Source organism: Galleria mellonella, unplaced genomic scaffold (genome assembly GCF_026898425.1).
Source record: "Galleria mellonella isolate WM207_F2 unplaced genomic scaffold, CSIRO_AGI_GalMel_v1 utg32, whole genome shotgun sequence".
Taxonomy (NCBI): domain Eukaryota; kingdom Metazoa; phylum Arthropoda; class Insecta; order Lepidoptera; family Pyralidae; genus Galleria; species Galleria mellonella.
This window is the reverse complement of record NW_026442075.1, coordinates 3,051,177-3,071,351: the sequence shown is the minus strand read 5'-3', so window position 1 is coordinate 3,071,351 and position 20,175 is coordinate 3,051,177. Positions and strand designations below refer to the sequence as shown.

The following is a 20,175-nucleotide window of genomic DNA, read 5'->3' as shown; positions in this document are numbered from 1 at the left end:
ATCGGTCATGTAACTCGTACACAGTGTTTTCGCGAAATGAGAAGTGGACTTGCCGGGCCTCAGTTATTCAACGGTGCGTCTAATGTCGAGAGCCCTCCTCATGAGGGTTGCATTCAAACGGCACACTTCCAGTTTCCAGTCTCTTTGGCAGTAAAGTAAATGACGTTGTGCACTGAAACGTCTAGTGACGTCGCATTCTCGCACCAATGCGACCTATTTTTCTGACGCGCTGTACTGTGATTGGCCAGTTATTTTCCATTTCCATTTAGGTTCCGCAGCCAAATGGCCGAAACGGAAATTTCGTCATATCTAGCCGTCTGTCCGTAGATAATAGCTCCATAATTTTTGCATAACACTTTAAGGATTTTACAGAAAGATGCAAGAGGATAAACCTTCCATAAAGGTATGAGCGTAACTCTTACAAAAAGGTATATGGGAACAATAGTTGAGAGTTTTTTAAGGATCTCAATATGTAACAAATGTTGAAAGAAATCAAATTAGTCGTTAGATGCGATTAGTAACGTTTTGCAAGGTTTTTAGTTAGAAAATTTTGATAAAAGTTGGAGAACATGTATATTGTGAAGCCTTCGAAATATAATTTAGGATAATAGTTTTCAGTAGATATTTCAATGTTATTTTAGGAATGTCAACAGACATATGATCATTGAAATTTATATTTAAAATAATTATGAAATATATTTTACTACTGTTATATATGTACATATATTTCCATACTAAGAATGTAAGTTAAAATATTTTTAATCTATTATTACCTAATTCCTTAAAATTATTTTATTTCTTTTCATACTGTATAATTATGTTAAAGTAAATGTTGTGAATGCCTTTAATATTTTTATTTTGTAAAATAAAGTTTCTTTCTTTCTTTCTAATAAGTGTGAGCATTCATATTGCATATGTATTTATTGTTTGTTGATTGTGTTATATTGTTATAAGTATGTTGTTGGTGTTTCTATGGATAAATAAATAAAAAATAAATACTGTTGAGGGTTACATATTTAGGTATATTTAACTCTATTAACGCTATAAGTATCAGTTCTTTTAGTGTTATTTTGTTTGGGTATTTAGTAAATTGTTTGTGTCTTTCACTAAAACGTGCCTGTCAATTGGTTTTTTGGTGAACGTTGCATTATGAATGACCGAATTATGAATGAATTATGAGTTTCGTCGTATTATTTTTTGTTTAATATTTTTGTGTAATATTCCTTTTTGTATGTTATTGTACTCATGTTTTCCTGGGGGAGCGTATTGGAAGACTGTAAAGCCCACCCAGTGGATGTAAATAAATAAATAAATAAATGAACTTGAACAATATTTTGTACTGGCTATAAAATCATAAGTTGTTTATTTATAATTTTTAATAGTCCGAAATTCGAGTTTTTCAACAGCCTCCTTGTCAGTAATTATATTTTTCTAGTACGGCGTCGATTCGCGCTGCTAGCCTAGGAGTGAATCGGTATCGAGGATTTTAAAAAAAGCTCAAGATATTGAGTTTTTTTTTTCAATTTCAATCTGATTGAAGAAATTTATTTATTGTATTATATTGTTTTTAAATTTATTAATAGCATTTTATTAGTAACTAACGATGCACTCCGGCTTTCCACAGGTAGATACGAGTAGAGAGAAAGGTACATTTATTAGCTTTAATACTTAAATTTTTTATACTTATAATTACACTATTGTAATTTTTGTAGGGAATTCTATTTTTTTTTTAAATAATATATAGGCTATGTTACTCACGGAAATTTAGTTTTTTATAAGTAAATTTTATATAATAGGACAGATATTGGGAACTAACTTTTAATCAATTGTGCAATTAAAGTCTTCATCATTTAAGTATAACAAAGCAATGTGTAACTGGAACAAATTATGTTCCTGTAGGTTTAACTTGTTAGTACCCCTTTTGGAATGCCGGTGGGTGAGTGCATTGAATTTGCCTGAAACACATTTCAATTTATTGGCTGGCGGCTTCTACCGCGCAAGGTAAGCGCCTGTAAGTTTAACGTCGAGCCGCTTTACGTGCAACGGACGATCAGATACAGTATTTTTCTATTATTACATGTGTTTTCAAGCGGAAGATTTTGTATTGACTTCGCAGTGTCATTTAAAAATTTATGTGCATTTTTTAAGCGATTTTAAAAATAAGGATTGTTATCAGACACACATATGTATGTATGTGTGCATATTAACACACATTATCATCATTTCAGCCATTATTCGTCCACTGCTGGAAATAGGCCTCCCACATAGATTGCCATAAGGAACGTTCCTAAGCGACCTGCATTCACTGACTCACTGACACACATATTCGTAGTTAATTTCACATGTGTATTATAATTTTGATTTTATAGCAGTGTTTATTATAGGGCGTAAGAGTATAACGTCTTATCTCTTGGAAATAGTAAAGTGTATATTTAACGTCCTTGGTAACTGCATCAGGCGAGCTGTAAGCTTATTTGCTATTCAAAGTTTCATAAAAGAATAAGAGCCTAGCTATACTATGGGTTTACATGGTATGCACTAGGTTGTTTTTATAAAACTACTGTCATGAAATACTCATAGGCTTATATCCCCGCAGTTTCGATCTGTCATATTCAACTGAGCTGAATGCTATCGGAAATAAAACGCTGTCGGAATACGGAGCGGTTTCCGATATATAGAGCGACGCAGCCGCACACACATTTAACGTATTCATAGCATCGAAACGAGCGGATATATCCATATCGTTAGGTATTTTATCGATATTATCATGTATGTATATGCCTTCATTTAAATATTACGTTCGTTTATGGTTAGACCCATTTTTACCTTTTCATCCTATATGCTAAATTTCTTATCTTTAATAATACTATTATCTGAAGTTTTACTAATATTATTAACTAGCTGTTTACCGCGGCTTTCTCTGCATCAATTAGATATTATTTATACCACAATGGTGGCAAACAGCCAGCCCAGTGGTAAACGGTCATTATTGATTATGAATACTTAGGATGCCACGTGCGCGTTGCCAACCTTACAAACGTTAACACGCCTTTTTTAAAGAACACTAGATATAAAATATCTTGTGTTAGGATCTATTTCTTTACCAAATTATATTCAAATCCGTTCAGCCGTTTTAAATGTAATCTTATTTATTACTTTTGTATTAACATTGTATGTATTAATTAACCTTTTGTCAATATTGCCGTATGGTCCCGGCATAGATGGGACCACCCCTTCCTTTCCCATGGGTGTATAATTTTTTATTAATATTGTATGTATCAGTTTACCTTTGGTTAATATTGCCGTGTGGTCTCGGCATTGAATGGGCCACTCCTTCCTTTCCCGTGAGTATCGTAAGAGACGACTAAGGAAAATTTATGGTTGAGGGATGGGCAGGGGCATCTGTATTAAAACACCACTAAAAACTAACTGCGGTTGCTAAACTGCCTGCCAAGCGTGGTAGTTACTGGAAAAGCCACCGATAAGGGGAGGCCTCTCCCATTATCCCATGTTCAGCAGGGGACTCTTTACGTATGGGATGATAAAATTTAAATTATTATTAATTAATATTAACACTAGTTTAAAGGCATAATTACGTTTTAATTAACACACTGTATAATATCGGTTGCACGAATGCAGACAGCATTCGTTGCGTATTGTGTAATCGCGTCGCATCGCGTTGCCCAACTTGAAACTCGGTTGCATTCATATCTTATGTTGGCATACCGGTATAATTGTTACATTGCTTGCAATGCGTAAACTGGATTTGCTGTGTTATTGTAAATTAAAATTATTAGACTTAGGATTGCAATATTTTTATATATGTAAAAATGTGCAGACAGTTTTAAAAAATACCATGTAATCATCTAGAATTTTACGTTCGATAAAAAATTTTTAGTTGTATAATTGATATTATTATTAAAAATAAAAACAAAAATTTATATAAAAAAGTTGCATCGACCGGGAATCGAACCCGGGCCGCCCGCGTGGCAGGCGAGCATTCTACCACTGAACCATCGATGCTCTGCAAGATTTGGCGAAATACTTATTTGCTTATAAAATATTCCATGCCAAGTATTCTTCGATTGAATATATTTACAATACTTTTTAATATTTAAATAATTCTAGGCCAGTTGAATAAATATTAACAATAATACTTTTGTTCTTACTATTTATATCAGTTAAATAGTGAATGCTAAACTGGATATAACTGTGAATTTAGGGTACGGAGGCATAAAATTGTAGTAAAGATTATAGTTATAAGTTTATTATAAATGTAAAAAAATATAGGGTATGTATCTCATGTCTTATGCGTATCTATGTATATAACTTATGCCGGGGCGTTTCGTATATAACACTTTTTATTTTTGTTTTACTAACAAACTATTTTCTTTAAATATGTAAGTAATAGAATGAAGTCGCTGTCCGAGTCTATTTCTCTGCTGTGAACCTTGCAACCAGACTTTGAGGTAGGTTTTACTGTCATTTAGATATTTTTTTTTACGGTAAGTATGTACAATCATTTGCACCCATTCAAAGCCGGAGCAGGTTGGTAATACTTACTAATATTGTAAATGTGAAAATGAGTTTGTTTGTTACACGTTAGCGTCTTAAGGGCTTAACCAATTACTACGAAATTTGGCATATACGTATAAGGGATGGAAAAGATTATAGTCCAGTCCTGCGTGTCTACCATGAAATGAAATTCTGAAATTTCGGACTCAATTTCGTGTTTTTGTTTATACCGAAATCGGACCAATAAATGGAGTTTAATATTTCGTTCGTCATACATCCTATCATAAAAGTCCAAAGGAACAATATTTTAACATTTTTAATATTTCCAAACGGCATTTATTATGTTATTTTAACATCAAATTTGTGTTTTGTTTGGCTCCAAAATTTTGGAACACATTTCATGGTAGGCTCTCTGGTCTCAATGATTACATACCCTGGTCACGCTAACAAAGTCGCCGTTTAAAGCTAGTTTACTATCATCATCATCATATCAGCCGTTAATTGTTCACTGCTGAACATAGCTACCTCCCTTTTGGGGGGTTTCGCCAGTAGTTGCCATGTTTGGCAGGCGAGTTGGCAACCGCAGTTGAGCTTTGATGATGTTTAAAGAGACACTGTTGGCAATCTCTCAGCCATTGAGTTCAATTACATCCCTTAGTCGCCTTTTATGACACCCACGGAAGGGGTAGTCCATTCTATGCCGGGACCAGACGTCGAATTTAGCCAATTATTATAGTTTATAGCTAGTTTATTATATTAGGAAGTAATGTTTGTCACCGAAACATCAAGGAAGGAAACTGTCTAGGAAACTAGACAGTCCTAATTTAGTCCATGTGTTATAAAGTTTGATGTAATATGTCGAAAACAAAGCGAAGATATGACACAGCTGACGCGGCGTGATATTTGCTCGGAGACAAGCTAGGTACATACGTCATAGTCTGAATATTAAGGCTAGAACGTCCCAGCAGAGATTAATATGTCGTCACTCGCACTTTACGGGAGCGGTCTAGGCTGTGTGCCCTCATCGGCACAAGTCATACACTTTTACCATAAACAATACTTGCTAGCTGTATCTTGTAGTTCTGCTCGTGTGAGTTACGATGAAAAGTATCTTATGTTTGATAATCCTGGATATGATCTATCTACTTGATAAACACTATTCAATCTATTTAGCCATTTAATATGTGTTTGGTTTGAATGGTTGATTTGTAAGTAAAATCCTCAGAATGGCAACACATGATGTGTAGGGCATTATCATGTATTCTATATAATCTGTTCATATAAAAAAGCGAAGGCTAGCATTTTTCGTCAGGTGAGCAGGCAGTACGCCAAATACCAATCATGGTGAAGTTGTTAAATCGTCAAGGGGCACTAATGTCATGGTATCCATTTACACTAACGTAATTGTAATACATGTTATAATACTATTATATTTTCTAATTTTTTTTAATTTTTTGTAATTATAGTTATATATGAATATTTTAGCATCGTCATATCAGTCGTCTGTCTGCTCCTGAACATAGGCCTCTTCTTGTTCGCAATCGAACTAACGCTTTAGTAATATTTTAAGAGGAACACTGCTGCCCATCCCTCGACCATTAAATTTCCTTGGTCGTCTCTTAAGGTACTCGTGGAAAAGTGTCTGTTTGGTGGTCTGTTCTATCTCGGCACCACATGGCATGGTTATGTATAATTATTTTCTGTTCTGTTCTATATTTTTGGGAGAACTCCATCGCTACGCGTGTTATATTCACAATCTTTTTACTATATACACAATCTTTTTACTATATATATAATACGTTTAATCTCCTATTAGCGATCGTCATGGTAATCTTATTGTGTCCACCGTCGCGTGTACCTTCTAATATTTAGTGCGATCTTCATAGTTTCATAAAAAATAACGCCACCTCGCACGCTGTCGGCAACTTGTGCCAACGCCCAAATGGGTTAGGGGCACGTTGTTGGCCTCCTGCGCTGACAAGGGTCCAAATCAGAGATATTAATTTGTAGGGTGCGCTGTAAATTAACCGTCGCGAGTTCGTGTAACCAAGTTACCCCTACAGTCCACAGAGGGCCGGATAATTTGTAAGGCAAGCGGGTAATAATTTCCGACATTGTCCCTTTGGTGCGACGTGTGTCGGATTAGACGTTAAGACGGTAATGTGCCCGGTCCCCGTGTACTGAATCTTGTTAAGATGAACACTTTAGACGTGTTCGCTGGGAGGTGAACAGTTTTATATGGATGCCGTTGAAGGAATAGATTAAGTGCTAGTTTCTTTTTTGTAGATTAAAATAGTAGGGTAAGTCTGTTTACGCGGTGTTGTGAGGAAGAAGTCAAATTGGTTGGCCCATCGTGACGAAATTTCCAGGAAATAACCATGATGCTTTCCAGGGGAGACTGCATGGAGGACAGTCTAATAGGATATAATGTAAGCATTTGGGCTGCTAGTTCTGATACGAATAACTTCTCCTTTTTCATTTACTGCTGGTTATGTAGATTTTTTTTATACCATAAAGGTGGCAAACAAGTATATGGTCGCTGGAGCCTATGGACACCTCTAACACTAGGGGTGTTATCTTTGCATAGGCAAGATAATGATCGCCTTGAACTTCAAATTTTAATTCGCAAAAAACAACAGCCATTTCAATGGTAATGCAACTTGTAGTTTGAAAAAAGAATTATTAAAATTTCACCAACAAAACTTACGGAAATTAAACCTTTTCCATACAGTTGCATACGATTTGCTCTCATATTATTGTATAACATATCGTGATTCGTACTACGAGTATATCGTGTCCTGCATTTTCGATATCGACGTAAAACGTCGATGAGATGATAGAATGGGTAACCAATACCAGTAGTGCCTACATACCTATTTATTCTTGGCGTTTTGATGTGGAGTTTGACTCCGGTCCTGACTACGACGTAATGCAGTCCACGTCGAAACGTTAGCAATAAAGAAGTAGCTATTATTTATTGTAAAATTTTTCATCGCGGTAAATCCCGATAGTGTATTTAAAATATGGGATATATTATTTGCTGATAATGTAGCTTTTTATATAGGTGAAGGAATTTTTAAAATAGATTAAATAGTTTCGAATTTATTCATTTCAAATTAAATATTGTATTGTTCAGATTTTTTAATTTATTTCTTAATTAAGGATAGATGTACCTACGTTATCTATATATGACGTCATCTGTATTATATATATTATTTATATATCTCTATTATATATACTAGTGAGCCTACACATACGAAATTTCCCCACCTTTTACAGAATTGACGTTAGACCTATCTAAATATTTACACAAAAAATCAAGACCCTGGCTTAGTCTATATTTGTGCTTCGACTAAATTCACCACATATTTGTATTTATAATTATCTAGGCGTATTCCGCGACTTCTTCTGTTCGAATCAGTATAATTTGTCAGTGTACGACATTTAATTCGAATTCGTTAAGTAGTTTTTGCATGAAAGAGTAATATTAACATAAATATAAATTAACATTTATTGACATTGTTTGTATCTATTTATAATAAGTCTATTGTAATCTTTTGGAGGAAACAATAAAGAGAATCTATCTATCTGTCTATAAAAGTTCGTATTTATAATATTAATAGGATGCGAAAGTTTGTGAGGAAGAATAAATGGCTGTTTATTACTATTTGACTAAAAAACGACTGAATAAATTTGAATTAAACTTGGCACACGGGTAGGTTATATCCTTAACTTATCGCACAACGAAATACAGCTAGTTTAAAATAATAGTAGGATTAGTAAGGATTGCCTACAGAAGTCAGTACCTAAGTTATTGCCTACAGATTTCTGTAATAAACTTAATATACTTAAACGGGGTACGTAATACTAATATTGTTACCCTTCATGGAACCTTTGATCCAGCAAATTAGCCTCAGTATTTTAGTTTGATGTGGGTTCACAGTTTCTGTTTATAAAGGCTATGTAAAAAGTGACGTACATATGTACGTAGTTTAAATAGTTATGAATTACTAGCTATTTACCTCAGCTTTCACTGGAACCATTTGCGCCCTGTTCTCATAGTAATTTCTGTCTTAGTGGACCCAAGGTTATAAAAAGTTTTTATTTACAATACTCATGTTTTTAAGCGATTTAGGTCACGTTGTTGAAAGGTCAGTCACGTTTAGCATTTTAATTGATTTTGAAAATCAGGAAGTTCTTAATTCTTCTTTAATTTTTTTGTTTAGCCATTTTTTCATCAAATCTTGATAAGTATTTTTTCTATCAATAGGGCTGTGTATATCTAATATTAATTTTGTGATGGTCGTATTTGCCGTTTCTTGTTTTGGTTTTCAAAATTTCTGCTCACAATTTCTGATATTTGTGTGCAGTTTATTAGTTTAAGAATATAAATCTTTCATAGATGTAATTAGATGTACAATTAAGTCATAATCATTTTATAAATCAAACACAGAAAAGAAAAACGATTCAAAAGCTGAAAATTTTACGGATATATGTCTAGATTTAGTCTAGAGAGCAACTTCTAGTACTTTATCAATTAAAACGCAAATCTGAAATAAAGTGGCTTTACTATTAATGAAAGGTAATCAGTCTCTTTTATTCTCTTACTTATTACACAAGTTTATTATTTTCCACTGAGCAATATTATATACAGAAAACTAGTCGTAGCAAGTCTTAGCAAGTCCTTTTATAGACCATTTTATCGAAGGTGTAAGTACTGAAGGAAGCTTTCATGGCTGAAGTTTTCCTAGCAACGAACCATCTTATCTTTTACACGAGTTGGGTGGATAGTTCGCCAGTTTTTATCCAACTTCAAAAAGAAAGAGTTTATTAATTCACCGCTGATGCAAAGTGAGGCGTCTTTTAAGTTTGAAGCCTTCATTTGTTTGTGTTTCGGTGACATTGTTAAGGCTGTTTGCGATCAACAACAGTAGAGTAGTTCGAAATATTTAAGTTTTTGTCTTAAACTAAACGCATTAATCGATTTTTTAATTTGAATATTGTTTAATCTAATTAGTTCTTGTGTAATGAAAATTTCTAAGTTTCCGAAATTTTTAAATGATTATTTTTTCAATTAAATGTTTAAAAACCTAAGTATAATAATACATTTTAAAGTTTATTACGTATTTTGTGAGTTTGGTAAAGCTCTATCAGGCAGGATACATGTTTATTGTTTTTAGGGTTCTGCACCAAAGTGCTGCTTACCTTATGGTGCAACTTTGTCCGTCCGTTACAGCGATATATTTCACGGACTACTAATGCTGCCGTTTTGAAATTCGTTTGTTATCTAACGTCGTGTAATAACTCTATTACTGGTATAATTTTAAGTGGTATTAAGACTTATCTACCTACAATTTCAAATTTTTCCGTTTGTCACTCCATTCTTATATAGATAAAAAATCTAATTAATCCAACAGACGGAAGTAGGCGGGAGGGACCGCAGTCACCGGAAAGGCTGGCTTTTAGATAACAAGAAAAAAGTGTGCCTGAGTGTTGGCGACGTTTTCAACGAAGTGAAATCAAATAAAATCCTTACTTACGATGACTTTGGTGATCTAGCGGATTAGCATACCGATTCACCTTCCGACGGTCGCAGGTTCGATCCAGACATAACACAAATATTTGTGTCCATGAGTACGTCTGTTTGTGTTGATGTGTATGCTTTTTTAAATATATTAAGTAACTATGTATATACATAATTTACAAAAAAGTATTTTTGTCAATTGTCCAATAGTACAAGCTCTGTTTAATTTGGGACAGATGGCTTTGTGTTGAATTTTCAGTGGTTTTATTTATTTATTTTATTTTTAAATAATGTTATAAATTATTAAATTGAAATTTGTTTTAACTTAAGAAGGTTCATACTGAAACTTAATAAAATGTTGTAACGTCGGAGTTATCTGTCTATTTTTAATACTAATTCTACAATTTTGGACATATCTGATTGATTATTTGAAAAGCCATTCAATCGTATAATAATTTGCATCTAAACATACCACAAAATCTCGCCGTGTGTGTCCCGGCATAGATAGGCCACCCCTTTCTTTCCCGTGAATGTTGTAAGAGGTGACTAATGGGAATTTGTGATTAAGGAATGGGCAGCAGCGTTCCTTTTAAAACAGCTCTAAAACACTAACTACGGTTGCTAACCTGTCTGCCAAGTGTAGTAACTACTGGCAAAACTCTTATGGGGAAAGCTTATGTTCAGCAGTGGTCAGTTAATGACTGTAATAATAATACAATTTCATCTACTTCATATGTTGCTTCGAAAGTTAAAAACTTTTTTTCAAATAAAATCCAAATTTTTAGTGACCGCTTTATGAGAAATTGAAGTTAAATATTGTTGCATGATGAAAATTTAAGTTCGCTAATCCTATCCTATCCTAAGTTCGTTAATTATGATTAATTGAAGTACAAATATTGTTGCATGATGAAAATTTAAGTTCGCTAATCCTATCCTATCCTAAGTTCGTTAATTATGATTAATTGAAGTAAAAATATTGTCGCATGATGAAAATTTAAGTTCGCTAATCCTATCCTATCCTAAGTTCGTTAATTATGATTAATTGAAGTAAAAATATTGTTGCATGATGAAAATTTAAGTTCGCTAATCCATCAAAAATATTGGAAATTAGTGAATTATATTAAAAAATTATCAGATAATTCTGAGATAAATCTTACCTTACGGTATAAACATTCTTAAAGATATTGCCATTGTATTATATTATATATGACATGGTAAGTACATAGGTATTATATAATACCACTATTGTTAAACGGTGTGTGCAAAGGACCCATCTCAGCATACTGTTCTCAGTGGTACTGGTACCGCCCATGTCAGCATGTGATGAGTCCATACTCCTGAAACAAAGGCATTACGGTATAAGGTAAGAGGCATAACAATGCCTTTTGTATCGAAGATTGCATTGGCTGCTACATCTTATCCTATTGCTTTATTGGTAGAAATTATCAAACGCACTGGGTACATTAATATTAGTTATAATTGTAGATATATTGTATGATCAAATGAACAAGATCTTATCTTGTTTTTGTGGGAACTTATTTTGATGCTTCTTTTTGAATTTAACGAAATTTTCCATGTTCTGTTTATCTGTAATAATGTAATGATTGACGTAGCTTTTTTTATATAACAAAATTTTAAATGAATTTGCCGTTGTTACAAAAAAATATTTTGAAAATGAGTTCGTTTTTAGAAGCGAGGGAATTTGTTATCGCGTGCGTTCCAAACGCGATAAAAACACCAGGAGACAAGATCAGAAAACAATATTTGTATACAATTCTATTATATTTCGTTCATAAACAGATTTTTTCCTTTAAAACAAAAGCCACTTTGAATTTTTTCATAGTAAACGTCGTTATCGGTGTTCGTTATGCTTTCAAATTTGGCGAAATGGAGTTTTCTCAAATTGAATGACGGAGACAAAGATGCATAGTCACTGATGATGATAGAAAGAACGAGGTTTGCTTTTAATATTACCTTGAGTTTACTGTATTAGGCATCTATAGTATGAGGTTTATTTGAACTTTTGCTGAGTAGCCGGGGTTGTCAAATTTATTGTTTAATAAATTTAAAAATTACGAAAAAAAATATTGGAATTAAAGTTTGTACAAGTACATTTTCATGTCAAGTTTTTTGCTCTTTTTCTCTTATTAAAAGTAATAATATTATTGATATTAAATATAAACTAATACTGTCTGTGGTGGTGATTTTTTTTTAAATATTTTCATATTTATCTATTAAATATCTGATATATTTATGTTTTAGTGTAACTGTACAGTTGTGTTTAAATGTACAGTGTTACAGGTTATCTATTTGAACTACGCAATGTTTGTCCTTATATATCCCATATAACTCTATGTCGGCTTAAATATTTTATAACTGCTGTCTTTTATAATAATAGTACGTTTTCCAATGTTAATATTTTAAGTACATTTTATTTGTTGTTTATCAGCAAAGCTTTTACAACTTTTATAAAGTGGAGACATATTTTTTTCGTTTCTTCTTTTTTCCAATAAGTGCTTTTTGTCTCTAATACAAAAATGAATAGAGTTTTTATCTATAATAAATTTATTTAAATGTACCTATAACTTACCACATCTACAACTACGTTTTAATTCTAATATATGTAATAAGTTAACCGCGACAGCAACAAGTTAATACCTACATATTTTTGAGTTCTTTGGAGTACTCATACGTCAAACCTAAAGAAGTTTCTTCCCGCGACTTCGTCCATGTGATTGGGATATGTTCATTGACCAGGACAAAAGTCTGTTTCATTCTCCATCCTGTATAGAACGTGTATTGCAAATTTTGTGTATAAATAGATACTCTTTACTGTTTCTTCCAAAAGATTACAATAGTAAACTTATTATAGATACAAACAATCACAAGAAATAATCACAGTGAGTAAATAATGGGCGGCTTTATCGCTAGAAGCGATCTCTTCCAGGCAACCCTTGGATGGAGAGGAGTAATTAGTATATTGATTAATTAAGCCGTTAAGGCGCTATGAGATAAACAGATAGACCCACTTTCACATTTATGATATTAGTAAGGGATTTTCTTTCTCTCGTTTGTGATCATGAACATTTATTAGATACATTTTGTCTTCATATATTTATATTAAAGTACATAATATATTTGCTAACAATACTTCTAAATAATTTAACAATTTGAAGATCAAAGCAGACCTTACCAATATCAAGATAAGTTTTGTTGAAAAACAATTTGAATTACGCCCAATGACTTGGAAACGGTCTTGGATAGGATTCATGTTGTGGTTTCAAGCCGAACAATTAATTAAAAGTTGTAATAAAGCGTTGCCATAGAGAAATTCTTTAGTTGTCTCCGTCCTTAACAATATCTTATTTTTAAAATTATATATATATTATTGTTAAAAGTTTCGTAAGAACACATTATATTTTAATATAATAACTACCCGGCCAAGGCGCGCAGTCAGGCTCGTTCTCGCATCACAACCGCTCATGATTAAGGATCACGTATTGATCCCGAAACTAGTCGAGCTTTCTCGACTATAATAGACTGAGATAGGAAAAAATGTATAAGTAAGCGCGCAGACGAAGTGCTCCCGAATAATTTTATGTATGTAATTCTAGATTTTATTTTTACATAACAAAACATCTATTATTATATTACCTGTGTTATTAAAACTTTTAAATATAGTAATAAGATAACAACTTAGTCTAAAGAACTCTTTCCTACCAGTCATCTAATGGATACGTCTACCTATACGTCCCTAATTATCATGTAATCATTAGGGACGTGCCAAAGGCGTTGGATTATTTGTTGTTCCTTATACTGAATTAATAATGTGTTACATATACAAGTTAAATTGATATTATTGATATTCTATTACATTAGTGTCCTAACAGAAAACTGAAATAATCTTGTAGAAACATGCGTCGAAAAGAACAAAAAAATATCCGTTATTAAATACTAGGTTTATCCCGCGGCTCCGCCCACGTGAATCATTATATAACTTGTTATATAATCCAGTATGCTAAGTTAGGATATAACCTATTCGTGTAGCAAATTTCATTCAAATTCATTCAGTAGTTTTTGCTTAAAAGAGTAACAAACATCCATCCTTCTATATTTTTTTTTCGCATTTATTAATAATAATAATAGGACGGTAAGATCTAAATTATTTGTCGCTTTTTAACCCATGTTACTATGGGAAAAATGTCGTGTTTTATCAATAGAATGTTCCTATAAACTGATGCTAATGCTAACTTCCGTTCCATCCTGTATAGCACTTGATTGCATATTATCTACTGTACTCGCAACTTTATGAAGTTTCGAGTCCCCGAGATTCCAGAATCGATACCGTGAATAATTTATTGTTCTGATGTTAATTTCAGACTTTGATATTAACTAGAGAACATCTCGAAACTTCGTAATGAACTTCCCGAAATTTATATTGTTTTGAACATGCTTATTAAGGTCTGTCCGTCATAACACCTGACTTGTTCAAAGTTAGCCACTTCAAAGTGTGACTTGACTTTAATTGAAGCTCATTTTTATTTTGGCATTTCCAAGAATTCTCAATATTTCAACCGCTTAAACGTCGCTACCTATTGTTTCGAAAATAATTTTGCCAATTTGAAATATTCCTGCTATTTATTCATTCTGAGGTCTCTCGAAATATGTGGTCTTTGATGTTGTATCATAAAATGAACTATCTCAGTTTGTGTGATCCCATTCTCAGAAAGCAATGAAAAGGTTTTGTAGCTTTCAGTTTTTTTTTGCATTATTTCGCTAAAGTTCAAAATCGTGTAATTTGTATTCGCCTAAATCGATCAGCTCACCCGCAATCACTATATGCTCTGTTGTATCTTTTTGAGATTTTTTATTATTTATAGATATGAATGATTATTCCATTTGCTGTCTTTGATGTTTCAGTTAAATAATATTAGTAAGGTTTCTTTGTGAATATACATTTAAGAAAGAAGGAAAGTATTTATTCATAGAATTACGCAACTCACACAATAGTGTAAATGGAATGACTAAGTATAACAATATTAATTATTAAGACAAAACAAAAAAAAAATGTACTGTACTTAAATTTAAAAGTATACAGTGTAAGTGTGAACTCGTGTGCGTGTGTTTGTCTTAATATTCTGTGAAAAGTGTGAAGTAAAAATAATTTTACGTACATGGATACCTTTTTTATTATACTTGGAAATAAAACAAGCTGGTACCCCACCTGATAGAAAATGGTAATCGTTGCTTGTAAATATGAACAGTATCATGGACGTCACAGAGAGTATACTGTGATATCCATGATACTCTTCAAGCGTTACCATTCCTGAACTAGCGTTGCGCATGCAAATAGTGTCTGAACGTGGGCATACGTGGTTTTGATGGCTTGGTAAATTAAACCGAAAATTACTGAATTTACTTTCTGATTTATTTCTTGTAATACACTGACAGTTACGATGTCAAAATGCATTTTATTTTTATAATTTAGTGAATAACTGAAATATAATTGCAGAGACACACTCGTTTGTCCAAGCGCGAAATGGAAGAGAGTTGATTCATAAACAATCCTAGGATCATAGACTATAAGAAACTGAGATCCTGCTCATTAAGAATAAATTATGATTAATTGAAGTAAATATAAAAATGAGATTTAGATATACTGAAGCATATATTATAGTGTAAACTAAGGTTTTATGCCTATATTAAACTTACCAATCACAAATATTGACCACTTGTAGATAAGATACAGAAGAAAATATAAAAAAATATTATATATAATTGTTACTTTTTTTATAAAAATATTTTTCCGCGGCGTCAATTTAGATATTAAAAAGATTAGAAGTAATGAAATCCCTAGACGTTGTAAGTTAACTAAACAATCCGTAAAATAGTTTATGGGGGAAAGGAATGGCTTGACTCACAAAGAAACGTATTAAAAACGCAATCAAGCTCGAACGGTACTAGGGGAACATAAACCGCTTGATAGTATTAAGTTGCTCTACTTAAAGCAGATAATAGCATAATGCCACGTCATATGATAGCATAAATTTTGTACAAGCAGATTTTGTTTCAAAAATAATTGCGACGGCAGTCATGATAAAGTTTATATAGACTAGTAATCTATTCTTTTTTTATATACCACTGTGGTGGCAAACAAGCATACGGCCCACCTGATGGTAAGTGGTTACCGTAGCCTATGAACACCTGCAATATCAGAGGTATTACGCGTGCGTTGCCGACCCTGAAGAAACCTCTTATTTTATTCTTATTTTAAACCTTTAAAACTACTTATTTTATTATAAACATATGTGTTTATATAATAGAGATTTGAAATGTTTGAATTTAGAATGCGGAATCGCGTGACAACAAATAGATTTTGCTCCGTAAATAAACACGGCTGCTTCACAGAAGTACCCATCAGCAAAATTTAAAAAATGTAAATATAATTATAACTGTGTGTATCCGTTAATATATAGATATTGGAAGTTTTACCATCTTTCTTATATATATATATATATATATATATATATATATATATATATATATATAAAAAAATGAAATAATAAGATCCGCTTCCCTATGAAAGTCGTTTAAAAGATAAAAGAAATCAAATTTACCATAGTTTGGTGTCCATATCAACATTCAGAGCCGCTCACTATTACGATAGTTGCACTTTAAGCATATTAACCTAATCTGATATTCTGACATCATATATTCGCGGGAACGTTTTGGCGTGTTACATAAATTGCGGGTAGTGAAAAATAGAGGTCGCTGTTGGGCGCGTGGCGGCGGGAAGGCGTCGTAGAATAGCTGAATATATGATCTTGAATTTAACAGGTGCTTATTTTGGAATGTACAAGTATTATTTTTATACATAACTATGTGTGCATGTGGTTTTATTCTTTATGCAGTTTTATTTGTAACCCTGTGTAATGGGTCATTTTAAAACTCCTATGCACTAATCACATGATTTAATGTATATATGTTAATCCGTCGAGTTTAGTAAGCTTCTCTCGCCGAAGACGTAGTATTAACGGACTAATACAATTTTATTGGTAGGTTATACAAATTGAATGTTATTATGATTCGTGTAAAGAATATTTATTGACCCATCTAAAGTTAATTAACAACATTTGCCATTGCCATGTGGTCCCGGCATAGAATGGGCCATACCTTCATTTCACATAGATGTTATGCAGTGCCCCTCCTAAAATATCAGCAAAGGCGAACTGCGATTGTCAATCCGCCTTCCAAGTAGGGCGACTACTGGTAAAACCGCCTTTTACGGGGGAAACCTATTTTCGAAAATTCTATCTACTCGTGCGAAGACGGGCTGAATCGCTACTTACTTATATAACACGACATGTCTGTGTAAACCAATATATAGATATAAAATAGATACACGTATATTACATTTACAAAATAAACAACTGAATGCTAACAGCGTATGAATAGATAGCGGAAATGTTATTAGTTATGTTTAATGGTTCACCCCATCGTAACGGATCCCCAATATCGCAGTTAGGACTGTCCACCGATAAAACTGTCTCCATAGTAATAAACATCGGATATGGCCCATAAACTATACTATACTTTTCATATTATGTGATGTATATAAAATCATATATAAGCCTAGTAGTGTCTTGGTGCCCTAATTTATTGGCCACAAAGTGTTTAAAGTAATTGTGTTACATTTTGTACTAATATTTATTATATATGTGTACATAAATGATAAGTAACTGGGTTTTGAGCGATATCTAGTAGGTTCGAAATTTGCATCTATTTCTATGTGTTTATCTCGCGCAACATATTCTTCAGTCCTTAACCGATTTTGGTGGTTCTTTTTGCAATGTATGTATTTTATTCTCGCGCCGGTCACATAACTTTGACACAAAATTCACGATTCTTTTTGAGAAGGAACATTCTGTTTATTGCGAAGCAAAATTTATATGTAGACACACAATCTGCGTGTGTTCTGAATTTAAATACATGTTTACAACGTGGGGTATCTAAGAACAATATTGTTATTTATCAGCGTGTGTGTGAATACTCACACACGCACCCATGCACACAACCATGCACCCACGCACACAACCACGCACCCACGCACGCACGCACGCTAGTGAACGCGCATTTATGCATGCACGCGCTCTTTGAAGTTTTTTTTAGTAATTTATCATGATATAACTATCTCACTCTTGTTATCAGTATTTACTGGCACCAGTGAGGGATAACCGGTGAGGATTAAAGAGGTCAAATAGCCCCTCGTGATGAATTCAACAATAATTTACCATGATGATTTCCAGGGGAAACCGCGTGCAGGTCGATCTAATAGGGCATATATTTTTTATACTGCTATGGTAGTAAACAAACCTACAGCCTGTTTGATGATAAACGGTTATAGTAACCTACGTTTCTGACAAAAGGATATCCCGTTATTGACAATATTTTTCCCCTCAACTTGTTTAATATTAGGAAAGTCCAGTTGTAAGCGTCTAGACAGTAATACGATAAATTCAAATATTACATTTAAATCCAACTCACGTATAAGTTTAATGAACTACTTACACCTCAGAGAATGTTAGAATTAATGTTAGAATATGGTGGCTGAATGTTAGAGTTCTCAGACATCATAAATTACCTAAATGTCAAACGAAACGCGATATACCTGTATTGGTCGTGATAAGACTCATTTCATATAGCGTGTCTGATAATTCCTAAGTTTCCCAAGACCGTTAGACCCGTCGCCGAACTTTTCCCGCCTTTTCTTGCCGAAGTTTGATTTTCACGATCTGGTTAGTATAAACAAAAATATACTTTAACAGTGTATTTACAAAGTTCGCAATCTTATCTGAGGTATCAAGAATTTAAATGTTTTATACTAATCACATGGAGGGTGAATGTAATCTGTGTTTTTAGACACTTGCAAATTGTAAACCGATTTTGATAATGTGGTAATTCTTTTTGCGACCGTTAGAGTTTATTCCTGTGTAAATTTAAGCTACCATTTTTTTTTTTTGGAACAAATAATTTAGTTGCTTAGAATTAGAAGCAAAATATAAAGACGTATATGTACTCTTAGACATGTCTTTGCGAAGCTTCGTTCACATCCTGGGGTAAACCCCTGGTATAAATACCAGCCAATTTTTCGGTGGGCATGGTTCATCCGGCCTCCTATTAAATACCCCTATGTTAAAATCTAAATGTTGACATGATTCCACGTTCTAAATTTAAATGTTTTCAATCGACATTCAATTTTATTAAACATCTCGTTGTTAATGTGTTTTATCGCTTGAAGTCGATTGAAGTAGCTGTTTTTTTGTAGAGTAAAATGTATTGTTTAAACAATATTTATGGTCATTATCATCATCATCATATCAGTAATTAACTGTCCACTGCTGAACATAGGCTTCTTCCATATAGGGAGTTGTGCCAGTAATTGCCACGCTTGGGTTAGCAACCGCAGTAGGCTTTGGAGATGTTTTAAGAGGGGCGCTCACTCGATCATGTCAAGTGATACCGTAAGATCATGTTAACTCATTAATGCTCCATTATTAGGTACATTTAGGGATTAAAGTTGTGAATGTATTAATTTATTTGGTTTTTTGTAATTTCTGTAATATGGAGCTTGAATAACATAGGACAATGTAGGAAAAAGTAGAAAAGATCGATGGATAGACATTGAAATCATGCGACGAATTTTATGTGACGCCATAACAATCTACCAATTTCGTGTCGAATACGTATTACTTGCTGCTTTCATGTAAATTAGATTGATTAAATGTTCCGGGAAATTTATATTGTAAAATTTTTTTCCTATAAATTTTCTCAGAACTTTTTAGCTTCTTTAATTCGGTTCAAATACATTACAGTATATGATGTGACGCATCCATTCATTCGTTACTGTTGTTGAGGACTATATATTTATTTAAATAATGTTATTAACCAAAATACAAATGGCGGACTTAATGCTAGTAGCATTTTCTACCAGTCCACCTTTGGTATGAACACTGATTTATGAACGTGATACTTCACTATGCTGTTATGTATTTGTATATGAGTGAATTCACATACAAATATATAACAGCATAGTGAAATACCACGTTCTTGCCGTATTTTTTTTCAAATTCATATTT

The 20,175-nt window shown here is 33.0% G+C and overlaps 1 protein-coding gene and 1 non-coding gene across 5 annotated transcripts in view; one reads left to right on the top strand and one right to left on the bottom strand.

Annotated features, from left to right (window-relative positions):
* Window positions 1–20,175, top strand: part of LOC113510874 (furin-like protease 2) — a 296,007-nt gene that overhangs the window by 235,846 nt on the left and 39,986 nt on the right. The gene's annotated exons all lie outside the window — the stretch shown is intronic.
* Window positions 3,953–4,023, bottom strand: Trnag-gcc (transfer RNA glycine (anticodon GCC)). The gene has a single exon. It is a non-coding gene; the product is annotated as a tRNA-Gly (tRNA).